The 11580-nt window shown below is 26.4% G+C and overlaps 1 protein-coding gene across 1 annotated transcript in view; it reads left to right on the top strand.

Annotated features, from left to right (window-relative positions):
- The window catches only part of LOC106678004 (parathyroid hormone 2 receptor), a gene marked incomplete at its 3' end in the record, with an annotated part of 310108 nt that overhangs the window by 132253 nt on the left and 166275 nt on the right, over nt 1–11580 (top strand). The window contains 1 exon segment of the mRNA XM_067045048.1: nt 7976–8056.

The raw sequence follows: 11580 nt of genomic DNA, 5'->3' as shown, positions 1-11580 counted from the left end.
CCACCTAGCTCCATAATTCGGGAAAAATCTGGCGGTTGAGCTTGATTCTGACCAAATCACTTTGTTTCACAAATGTTGGTTTAGTAACAGCATTTTAAAAGACAATGTTCTTGCAGGCATGAATGATATCTATTCATATATTCCAATCTTTATTTATTCCATTTACGAAATTACAACTTAATAAGTTTTAGTAGACCCTAAAAATTACTAATTGTCGAGGTGCGCTTAAAAAATAACATTCATTGTTTTTATTAAATGGGCTTTTGAAACAGTATGATTAGTAATATAAATGTAGAACTAAAATTTATGTTTTCAAAAAATCGTATGTAGGGAAGTCTTAAAATAAATAATTAAAAGTGCCAAAAAACTGTTTTAGAAAAAAATAAAATAATAAATATATAAAGCTGAAGTAAAATAAATGTTGGTAATTGCAATCGGATACTTTAAAAAAATAAATAATTAAAAAATATGAAATATTGCCATTCTACAAAATGTTATTAAAGGACTTGTAATTATCATGGTAAGTTGTTTTGACACTTATTGATGGTTACTTACAATAAATATTTAATGCAAAAATATTTGTAACTCTTCCTTGTAACTTTTCCCACCAGAAAAAAAAGACGTAATGTTCCAGAAAAAAGTCTTAGTGGAGCCCCAAATTGTCCTAGAAGGATTTACCAAAGGATTTGTTCCCTATTATCTTGAAATATATGTGAGATTTAATTTAATACTTCAAAACGCATTTCGGGCTTTACCTTGGTCTTCGTGTGTTATATAACTATATTTAGTGCACTAGTGTAAAATAATTTTCTCGACTTTAACATGCTTAATTAGTTTACCTTCTTTGCCCATGTTGCATGAATACTCCTTACTATTCTCTAATAGTTCACTATTATAACTATAACTAACATAACTTTAGTTATGTTCACCTTTTTTTCTGGTTGGTTTACGAATTATAAAATAATACAGAATCCAGAAATTTTAAGAAAAAATGGGTTTATAGGATGACAAAGTCAAGAGGACATGATAGAATTAGCAAGTGTTTGGAACGAGGACTTGATTAACGATTGTCTGACCACAGGGGCTCTGAGCCATTTGTCATGCTCAAGTATGGAGTTAAGTCTACAAACAAACTTACCAATAATTCTCAATAGTTCACCGCATTCACAATCCTGTGTGGATATGGAAGTAGAAAATATTTCTACCAACAAAACGATTTAGTTTTTGAACTTCTGACCAAAAAAAAATTGAAAATTTCATTAAATTTTAAATTAGACGTATTCCAAAAATAGTACCGTGAGTGTGGTTACTTTCTATATTGGGTGACCTCTAAAATATCCTGAACCTAGTAGGGATGTCAGAAAGTAACCCCAGTCTACAGTAAAATTTAGAAAATACCTTAATTCCAAAATCTATATATTCTTTTTAATCTTGCATTGTGGCCCTATACGAGAAGAGTTTGTTAATGTATATAAAGTGAAGTTAACATGGAAAGATGTTATTGCTATTACACTAAGAATATTAAAAAAAAAAAAAAATACAAAATACAAAAATCAATTCTCCTAAAACAAGAAATACCCTATAAACTCACTATTTCTATTAAATAAAAAATAATTCTCAAATAAAAACTAGGAGAAAAATACACAAGTAAATATTAGTGTACATACACTAAAACGTGTATGTGATAAATAAACCAGGTGAGTGCATGAAAATAATAAGCGCCAAGATACATAAACAAACTAAGGTTAAAGAACAAAAATTCTAATTAATTAAAGCAAGAACTAAAAGAACATGAATAATTAAAAATAAAATAAATGCAGTTAATAGATTTAAATATTGTGCTATAATTAATAAATAAATATATGCATATTATGATTTAGGTGAATAAATGCTCATTATAAATGTTGAGACTCCAACATTTTCACAAACAAATTGTCAACCCTTTAACACAATCAGAAGAGGCTCTTGAATCCTTTATAGAAATCAAAAATTCAGCTGGGCAGGATAAAATTCATACCCACTGTGGATAAAATACCATCCTAGATGAGAACCCTGTATAGTTGATTTCAGCTCGCTTAATCCAAAGGGGGTCACAAATCAATGTAGTGAATAAAACAGTCATAGAACGTATATAATTCCACACATATCCCTATATATTCCATATCTTTGATACAATAAAAACATTAATTTCGATAAAAATACAACATTAAAAGTAAACATTCCGAATTTTAGTAGGTTTTTTTATTTTCAAATATGATCTGTTTTTCGATAATTAGTGACAACAAACAAAAGCAAGGAGAATATGGCTATATAGTAACTGATAATATTCACCTATAATAAGAATGTGGATGAGATAATGTGTAATAAAATTGCTATTTAAAAATGTATACTTATAGCGTTTATGAAATCGAAACCATATTTTCATTTTAATTTATTATAGTTAATAAAGATATTTTTGTTTCTAATACCCTACTTAACTAGTAATAGCACTAAATAATATTGAAATAAGTCAAAGAAAACTTGTTCACAAACTGACAATACATTTATGACGAGTGTTTCAGGATTGCATCAGCATGAACAAACAAATTAATTTTTTTTTTTTTTTATGAGTACCCAACAACTATTTGAACTTGATAATTTCCAGTTTTTCTTTGGCTCCTATATTTTTATAATTTTTCGTATTCTTATTAAGCCATTACTTCAATGTATATTCGCAAAATAAAAAGAGAAATGAGGATCTAATTTACTATAATTAATCTAATTTACTTTATGCTTTAAAATTATAATTCATTAAAATCTTATAACAGAATGGATGAAATCTCTATTTAAAATTAAAATATTATTATAAATTTAGTTTAAAAATTTCAATTATAGAAGACGAGGCCACAAGAGTTTGGAATTTTATCCGGTTTCACTGTTTTTTATTTTCGAATAAGTTTCGATTGTTTATCAGTTACTGACGAAAAACAAAACCCATTAAAAAATTTGCTTGATAGCAATATTTTTTACATATATGTTCAAGCAGTTTCTATAATATATAATGTAGCAGGTTATGTAAATGTAGTTAAAAATATAATGATTTTATACTTTTTTCATTGTTTTATTTTCTTCTCATTATTATAATAATAAAATATATAATTTGAAACAGAATATGAAATAAAGTTATTTAGATCAACTTTTATTAAGCATTAAAATATTAATAATAATAGATGTGCCTATTTGCAGTATTGTTTATAAGACTGTCATTATGTATCTCCCTTTCAGTTCATTCAAGAATTATGTTTTTAATAATTGTACATCACGCAAAGTGAAATTAATTTCCAATAAAAGGTAACAGAGGTTATTTAATACTAATTTAGTCATAGTAATGAGCTGTAATTTACTTGTTTTCTTTAGTTCAGATTATATTATTTTTTCAAAAAGGTGTGAGTAGGAAAAAATAAAACTCAAATTTTTATCCAAGCATTTTAATTTGTAAAATAAAATATTACACCGCGATACTAAAACATTTTTTTATATATAGTAGAGATATAATTGAAGAAAATACCAATTAATTATATAGTTGGATGAGCCACTATATTATTAGGAATTACGAAACATTAGTCTAAAAATTATTTATATATGTGTATCTATAGGCATTTAATGATAAAAAGAGCTATATACTAAAATTTTAAGTGCTAATACTAAATTCATCTTCATTTTGATTTATTACAATTTTCTTAATTTCCATTCCTTCTCCTGTATACTTGGTACATTTAGTAATTTAGATTTATAAATTTTTCTTGATTTTGTTTCAATTAAATTAGTAATTTTAATATTTATTTATTCTTAACTCTTGCTTATCTTTATTAAATACACCACCGTTTTGAGAATGGTGAAATGTTAGTAAATAATGGATTATTTAATTATTATCAGTGAAAAATAATCCAGTCTGAAACTAATTGGTGTAATCCATAATAAAAATTTATTTATTTATACTACGAAGAGATTAGATCTTACTCCAATGTGAGATGTGGTATTATTGATAATTACTAGAAACAAATTATTATTAAATATCAATCGAAATGATTAAAGAAAACACCGTAATTCCATATTTTTCAATATAAAATTATGTACTTATGATAACAATTTAATTCTTTGTATATACATATATATTTTATATTTTTGAACCTATTCTATAGCCCATTTTCATCTCCCACCTAGTCAAAATATTGAAATCTATTTTTTAAACACACATATCCTATAATTATTCGTGATAATTTATTTTAAATTCTGTTTTTTACCTGTTAGTTAACTGAGATTATTTCTCTGGGGGTCTTTATTTATTATGTTCAGTATCCATAAGAAATACTGTCTCAGAATTGTAACTTTTTTTCTTTTATAACCATATTTCAGACACACCATCTTAACTTAAACAGATTTTAATACTGAGACTGGAATGAAAACGAAAATTTTTATAAAGGACCAATATAATATATTAAAACTTTACAAAAATATGTGAAAGAATAATATTGAGATATGTTATTATAAAAAATTAATAAACAAAAAAATAAACAAAATATCCTAATGAAGTTGTTTATTAGGAATAAACAATTATTTGTATTCATTTCTCATCAAAATAATAATATATTAAAGAAGAAACAATTGTTAGTATTTTTTTGTCATTTTAAGCATTTATGGAAATATGGTAAGACAAAGAAAGAAAATATTTGTTCACTTGCAGTGTGTTCAAGCAAAATTTACTATGCCTGAAACGTATTGTCAGAATTATCAACAGCTTACCAGGACAACAGCTAAACAAAGGAATCGGGATAGTCTACACATTACTAACATTTTCAATCGTTTTGATGAACTCATCAGTTTCATCGACAACTTGAATCAACTAATTTATTCTTGAAAAAATTGTAACAAATTAAACAATAAAGAGTATAAGATTAGGTATCAATAATTCGAGCTTCGGAATTAAAATATTTATATCAAGCCAATTAACTAATTTGGGACATTGTTTGAACAGTTCTCATTCTACTATGTTTTGGAAAAATTATGTGGAGAATATTTTTGATATTTTTGAAACTACCTGACTTAAATATTTTTCATATCTTTTACAAGTTTGAAAAAAAAAATGCGATTTGATCTCTATTCAAAGGATTTGTATTGATGTAATACTCATATTTTCAGCAGTCATTACCACTACACAACAATCAGCAATGTAAATAAAAACATAATCTCTTCAGTACTATGAATGTTATATTTCAATATTATATTTTAAATAGTCTCCAATTCGTGGCGTAAATAAAATACGTAAGGGGTCAATGTTATGTCCCCTGCAGAACCTCTTCTTTCAAGGGACAATACTTGAAGGAAGATTATTTTCCTTTTTATTAGGAGGGACGTTTAACTAAGATATTAACTTTAAGATGTATCCTGAACCATATTTGGGGAATGTTTAATTATTTTTTAAATATTTAGTAAACTCAACGGTAATAATTTAATCTTATCAATAATTTTTTTCTATATTTTATATAAATAATTAAATATCTTATAATCTACATTTACCTCATATTTGTCATTCATATCAATTTCTATATGTTTTGTCATTTATATTTTATAATTTAAAACATTTTTTACCACACACTTTATTTAAATAATGTCTTTCACTAATGGTGCATTGACTCATCTCTGTAGGACAAACCAATGTACTCTATTATGTGTTACCTCTTTGGACATATCAATATGCCTTTGTACTGTTTTTTTACCTCCTTTTTATATATCAATTTTTAATACATTTTGCAATTTAAGTTAAGAAATATGTTTTCAACAACAGGAAAATTTTATTTTCAAATATTTTCTCTGATTTTTTATATTTATAAGACCAGCCTCTTTTATTATATCGGCGTAATGTTTATTTAAATGTTTTGTATCTGTTTTATAGTTTATTCTGTTGTTGATATTTTTAGTTATATGAATTTCTTTTAGAATCCTTCTGTTTGTAGTTTTATTTGTTAGGTCTATTATTGTCGGGATTTAAAGTTAAATTTATGGTTTAACGTTATACATCAAACATTATTGAGTTCAAATAAATTAATCGTCCTCAGCTTCTCATTACTTATGTACAATCTGCCCAACTCTGAACCTCTGGAACAAACATAATTCAGGAGTTTGCTTCTCTCCATTGTTACACAAGTATGTATAACATCAGATTTCTGCTAACAAACAATTTACAGTCAGTTATTCAACTATCCTTCTGCTTTTCATGCCCCAGCTTTTTGTACCTTCTTGGAAGATCTCTTCTCACAAGCTTCAAGTGGGTTAAGCGCATAGAAATTTTCTACCCGTACACAAACTTTTTCCAACAAGAGTAGGTTTGTTTTACAAGAATATATACTGCCTATACGCTTACATCAATGTGCATATTATTCTATTGTGATGAAAATTATGAATATCCTTCCAATGAACTCTGAATAAAATGGTAAAAATTCATCTCTAGAATCCATGAAAACCTTTGAAGTTGTAAAATCACATCTAGAAATTTGTCTGTGATTTTTTTACTCCATCTGTAATATTTTGGATTATACTATGTACCATTCGTAACGCGTCAATCTACTGTGGGTAATCCCAAGAGTTTATTTTTTGTTAAACAAATTTATTTAGTTTTTAAAAATCAGTTAACGATTTTATAAATGAATAATTTAAATGAACTCAAATTGTGACTTTTTTTTTACCATAAATATTTGAAACATTCTGTCCAACATCCTCAAGAATAAGTATTTTACGTATTATATTTTAGATATTTTTCTAATATTTTTAACTTTTTATGAAAAAAAAGTATGTATGAAAGCATTTAATACAGTACTTTATGAGTCAGGGAGTTAGTTTCGTTTTATCTTCCATAGTAATTGTAAAAATTTAGTTGTCAAAATTTATACTTGGATGTGCTAATGGATCTAAGTACAAATAGTTTAAATCATAGTAAACGTACTTTTTCTTGTGGGATTGGATAGAAAAATTAGAATCATCGCAAAATTGAATATGTTTTAGATTTCAAATATATTACATGTTGCCCAGCATACATATAGCACATGCAGCGAGGAGTGAGTGAGATAGCTCAGTGAGTTAGGCGCTTTGCAAATAACTCTCAGGATCCGGGTTCGAATGAATCAACCCCGGTTGTAGGAATAATTGTTTATTCTCTTACCGTAGTCGTGAGTCAACTCTGTTGGTTCGGGAGCCCTCCAGGGGCCCACCCATCATTATAAAATGCTTATCCTATATTAGAGAAAAATCTGGCGGTTGACCGTGATTATGAACCAATCACCTCCTTATACAACCGTTGTTAAAAAACAAAACAAAATAAAACCTTCTTTCTCACAAAGCACTGAACCCGTGACCCTTCCTGGGTTGTAATTGCAGAGATTAATTTTTTTTCACTCATGTGAACCCTTTTTTACAAATTAAGGATTTTTATTTGATTTTTGCTTCGTCCAGAACTATTGATAAGTTATGTTTACACCAATTCTAAGAGGAGTTACATGTTTTTTTAAAAAACAATAAGCACTTATTTAGAATAAAAAATCTGTTTATTTCAGGTTGAGGAAAGTAACATAGAACCTTTTAGATAAATAAAGAATTATATATTTATTATTCCATTATAGTTCGTTTAATAAAAAAAAAAATCAGTACCTGTATAACACCTATAATGAGGGTTCCTACATAGGTACTTCATAAGGAGTTTGCTATTTCAGGAATAATAATTATTTATATTGTGGTCAATATTTGGGCCAACCGCCTTTTTTTACCAATGTATCCAAGGATAGAATTAAAACTGCGTACGAACCATTTCCTTGGTTCGTGAGTTTAGTTTCCTACTTTGTGATCTACAACCTACACTATTGTTTATTTATTTATTTTTATTTGCTCTACGTAACTATTTTTTTTTTATTTGCTCAACTTAACAACTTTTTTTTTTATATTTTAGGTGAGGCATTGAAATGTAGATGAACTGAAAAAAAACTTGATACTGGTTGGAAGATAATAGATATCCAATTTACAATTTCAGGTACTATTTCTTGTGTTCATTGTAGTAAATTTAAGGTTTAATATGTGGGATATTTCCTGATTGCATTACGGCTTCACTATCATCATACCTTCATATAACTCTTAAATTAATAAATTGATTAATATTTCTTCTAGATTGTTAAAAAATAACCACATAATAGGTAATTTAATCCATTACCAGTAATATACTATATATTCGGGTTTCTCAACTATATTAATTTATTGAAATTACAATAATTTATTGATAATTAGTAGTTAATTTTATTTTAACGTATTTTATATTTTTCAATTATTTTTTTTTTAATCTTTAAAAGAAGCAACTTATTCAAGTCTCAATTATTGCTTAAAGATGATCTGCCCTTTTAATCCTAGTAAACTTAATTTAATTCCCAACCCTAAGATTATTATTTTACAAACTAAAACTGGCATAATTCTTAAAGAAAAATACACAAGTTAAAGCAGTTCATTCTTGTAAAATTCTATAATTCAGAAAATAAATTAAGTTTTTATAAACAATTAAACATTAGGAGAATATAATATTTATTTTGACCATTCTAAAATAAGCATTTAAATTTTATTACAAGCATATAACATCACACCTAAAATATTCACTTCCACTTGATATCAGGGGGTTAAAATTGTTTAATGCTGTTTTTTTCTACTCACTAAAATTACTTACAAAATATCTCAGCAAATAACAATTTCTCCCAAAAGACGTTAGAATCTTTCCGATACAAAGAATTTCGAATCTTATTATAGGATGCTTCTCATATTTTCATCACAAAAAATTTGACATGTGTGAAATATGGAAATTATTTTAAGTAAATTATATAAGCCACTGCTTTATAATATTTTTATTTTATGTTTATTTGTATTATATTACGTTTAAGCTACAAAAAAATAAATAATTTAAAAAAAAAAATAGTTTTACATAGACGGTTCACTTCAAATATTATTAAAATTAATTTATTTAACCTTAGGTTGAGAAATGACAGTAGCACAATTCTTTCCGACATAATAATTAAATATTTATCTTTGTTATGGAGTTACTATGGATAACCAAATTAAAGTGAAAGTGAATTATTTTTTATAAATATTGAAATTTATTTAAGGTGAAAACAAATGAGAAAAAAATTATGACTCCTGAGGAGCTAGGAGATAGATGCATCTATTTTCAGAGACGCTATTTAGAACTAAAAAGCAAAGGAAAATTGCTGACTTAGGGGTGAAATCTAGTTCCACTAGGGTTTAGCATAGCTAATGAAGAATTTGTCAAAGGCAGTCGTTTTATGAAAATTTTATGTTTTATTAAATATGACTTTATTACGCGAGCGAATTTCAGATTTGAACTGAAGTATTTAAAATATGATGGTGGCAAATGGATTGGATTGGATAGTAAAATATATGAAGACTATTAAAACATATTTTAACGCTATAAGATGAAAGTGTTTTATAAATAAATATTAAACTATTATTTAAATAAATGTATCTCATATTATTAGTTGGACAATCATTAATTTTATAATTTATATAAGCCCATATTACTTTATAATATTGAACGTTTTGGGGAAGTGACCCAACAGCCTACGATATTTCCTTGCAATGATATATATTTTTCCATGTACAAGTTTTACTCCTATTTCCCATATATAAATTATATAATTTCGTTATATAGAACAATTAAAATGCTCATATTTTGTCTGTATCATTGTATTTGATCTAACGATTAATATAAACCTGGTATAGCGTGCGCATCCTAATTTTATTAACATATAGGGAGTGAAGGTAGATCATCTACAGGATACCACCTTATTCTAACCATAGTGGGGGGTTAACTTTTCATTCGTAGGGCCGCCATAGAAAAAAATGTTGCCTCCCAAGCCGAACCGACGTAGCATGCTAAAGTGCGATTATATAATAAGAGGGTATATAAACGTCACTACTTTTATATACTATTATAGGTATTTATTACTTTTATATATTGGTAAGTAAAAATAAAAATTACTTTCATGTCATAAAAACCATGGAACAGAAAAACATTTATTATCAAACTCAGTTTATTTAAACGTAAAACGTTATTCTCTATTACCATATGCGACTTTCTAAGTAACATATATTTTTTTTTCAAAAATATTTTGTTTCCTAACGGAATCTTATACATCAATATTACAACTCATATATCCTGAAATTTTTTTATAGTCCAGGAAAATAGTTCTCATTTTTTCTCTTCAAATTATTTTACTATCGATTTTTCCATACTTTGTAATTATTCATTTTTTATTACTTCTGATTATGAAAGATGGTAAATTCATTAAAATAATAAAAATTAAAGGTATTTTAGGAGAATATAATTTAAAAATTCAGCATTTAAACATTGTCAGACCTTTTCAATGAAGATAAGATTTAGCTTATATTAATGTTCGTTTTATTCCACATTGATTTGAGTTCAATCAAAATCCTTGGAGAAAATTTTGTGAAAATGGTAAAACTGTGTAAAATCAATGTTACAAGTGGCACTTCGCGTAAGGTGATATTAGCTAGAAATAAAATGCTTTACCATCATAGGCAAATAGGTTAAATACTTTAATTTTGATTTTGGTGTTCAGACAGAGATTTTATAAAAGTTAAATTTTTTAAATTTTTTTAGCAATACAATTAAAAGATAATAGCTAAAACTAAATAGTATTACATAATCGGCTCTATGAAATAATTGAAAACACAACTTCTATATTCAGCTGAATTTGGTAAAAATAATATTGCTATAAATAAAACTATAACTCAATTGTAAATTACATTAAATAAATGATCTTATGATCATCCTATTAGATGGTTGATGGTGATGGCATTGAATCTTAGGGTTTTTTATAATTATTTATTAATATTTTATAAGCAATTTAGTTTGATTCCATAACTATATTTTTGCAAGCATCTAATTTTTACTCATCTGATTTTGAAAAATAATCAACTTTATATATTAATGAAGTGTTAAAATTACTCATTTTATTGTCAATTCTAATTATTATAAGTTTGTGCTCTAACTTCTAAATAGAAGCTTTTAAAAACATAAATCTCACAATTTCATTGGTGTATGCGTATTACTTTTAATTTTTAGAACTGATTGTTTTGAGTCATTCATTTTCTATCGAGAAAGGTTAGAGTTCAGTCACGGAGCATGAAAAAGGTCCTCAGGTGACTACCGCGAAGACAGTCGCCATCTTATCTAAATTTAATACACTTTACAGAACCTATTTATAAGGGTTGCAAAGTTTTAATCGAGTTTTCAGTCTTTTATATCAACCTAAAAGTTTATCGGCTTGAAATAAACTCCGGATAAGCCGAAACCAATGAGGTATGCCGCAACTTTGTTATAACTTCAATGGAATTTCTTTGGGATGCAATAACTTGTCCTAAAAAAAAGTCCATACACAACATACACATTTATTTTTTTAATCAAAACAATTATTTTTACTTAAAAAGTTTAATTGATTTAAATATAAAACATTTTACCCGTCATAAGAAACAGAT

This window comes from Halyomorpha halys, unplaced genomic scaffold (genome assembly GCF_000696795.3).
Source record: "Halyomorpha halys isolate HHAL.00 unplaced genomic scaffold, Hhal_1.1 Scaffold118.1, whole genome shotgun sequence".
NCBI classification, from domain to species: Eukaryota; Metazoa; Arthropoda; class Insecta; order Hemiptera; family Pentatomidae; genus Halyomorpha; species Halyomorpha halys.
Note: the sequence above shows the minus strand (reverse complement) of the source record. Positions and strands in the feature narration are given on the sequence as shown.